Raw genomic sequence first — 1,884 nt, 5'->3', positions numbered from 1 at the left:
GTCTCTCTCTCCCTCCCTTGTCTGTCTCTCTCGAGTTCCAACATGTGGTGGGCTGAACGTGTGAAGTGTTTTTCTGCTGCTGCTGTCTCCCAGTCACTCCTCTGCTAATGGTTGTCAGTGGCATTTACTCCGCTCGTGTATATCCAGAAACGGGGTCAAACGTGCAGCTGGTTTGCAAGAGCCTTGTTGGTAAGGAGAGTGTCCCAAAGGGATACAGAAATAAAACACACCTAGACTGAAGTGGGCTGCTGCCCGTGCACCCCACGGCCCTGCATGGGCTGAGCCCTTGGCAGTGTCCCGGAGCCGGTTCCGAGGAGCGAGGGATGGATACCGGGTTGCAGGAGGTGTCTGTAGAGCTGCCAGGTGTTTGTGGCTGCCTTTGCTAAGCTTTTACTGAGATGGGACAGGTCACTCTGCTCCCCCTGAGAGCAGAGCTTTACTCAGGCTGTAGCAGTGTTTTTCTTGATGCTCCAGCAGTGAGTGTTTCAGAGGCAGGAGGTGAAGCAGTTCTGAATTCAGGGATCTTGAACCTGCTCTGTAGCATCAGCTGGTGCTGTGAAACCTGCTTCAAGCTAGAGTTTCTCACTCGAAACTTTGGGTTTCAGCATTGTTGAATTCTGTAAGAACTGCTTTCTGGGGGTTATTTTGAGGGGTTTGTGGGGGAGGACGTTCTGGGGTTTTTTGTTTCCTAGCACTGTGTAGTGACAGTAACTTTTTCTTTCCTCCATCTCTATTTTTGAGGTGCCAATTTGCTCAGGTAGCGGGACAGGATTCCTGCTTGTGTATGAGCAGTTCAACAGCTACAGATGCTTTTAAATTCTGACAGGCAGAATGTGGCAGTTTGGAGAGCTGTTCCAAGCACTGTTGTGCTGCTGCTGTGTATTTTTGGAGTGGTTGGCCATAGTAACAGAGTGAGAAGTTGTATAACTGGGAGATTTTAGTGTTTCTGATTATGTAATGAATGTATTTTTACAAGAGAATGAACACAACTTTGAGCCAATGGAGAAACAAAAGGGGTGAGAAATAAGCACTTCCCCTAAAGTCCTCCAATCCTTTCCCTACAATTTTTTTTACTGAATCTAAAAATGAGAGATGAAAATAAGTCCTTAGTTCTTATATCCCAAGTGTGGGACTGGTGATTTATTCTTTGTAGAATCTCAATATTTTCAAGAGACTGGGGATAGATAGGACTTCATGGGGAAAAAAATGAAGGAAGGAGGGGAAAGGACTCCTCTCTTACCCTTTATTCTAGATCTTTCTTTTATTTAGCGATCTAATCCATAGCTGTATTATACTGAGCTCTGGAGAGAGGCTGTTATCCCCCTGCCTTCTGTCAGAGTGCAGGGATGGATGTGCAGAAGGAATTGCTGTATGGAAATGGGGATGAAAACTAAAAGATAGGTGTGTGGCATTTCCCTGGACAGCCTGTAAATGAAATTCTGGGTTGTGAGGTTCCCTCTGAGTGTTTGCTTGTCCTGAGCTGCATTGGGGTGTGGAATAAGCCAGGCATAACCGTTTCTTGTGGTGCTGTTTTTTCTTCAGACAGCAGCTGAGCTGAGGTGGTGGACTTTGAACCAGGTGGTTGCTGCTCACCAGGACTGACTGTTTGGAGTAACCAGCCATGAGTGACAAGCTGAGCATCCTCCCATCATCTCGGGGGCTGTGCAGGTCCCTGCAGCTGCCTCTGCTGCCAGACTCACCTCAAGATTAGCAAACTGTAGTCAGGGCTTCAGCAGAGGAAGGAAAAAACCCATGTGCTTCCTAACCCACGGCAGGTATGAGCAAGGTCTACTCAGCAGAATGCACTGGGATCTCTTCCAGTCTCCTGCAGGTTCCCTTCTAATCATGAGGGTAATTTCCTCCCTGAGGGCCCACACAGGGAAT

The sequence above is a fragment of the Aphelocoma coerulescens genome, chromosome 8, assembly GCF_041296385.1.
Source record: "Aphelocoma coerulescens isolate FSJ_1873_10779 chromosome 8, UR_Acoe_1.0, whole genome shotgun sequence".
NCBI lineage: Eukaryota > Metazoa > Chordata > Aves > Passeriformes > Corvidae > Aphelocoma > Aphelocoma coerulescens.
Note: the sequence above shows the minus strand (reverse complement) of the source record.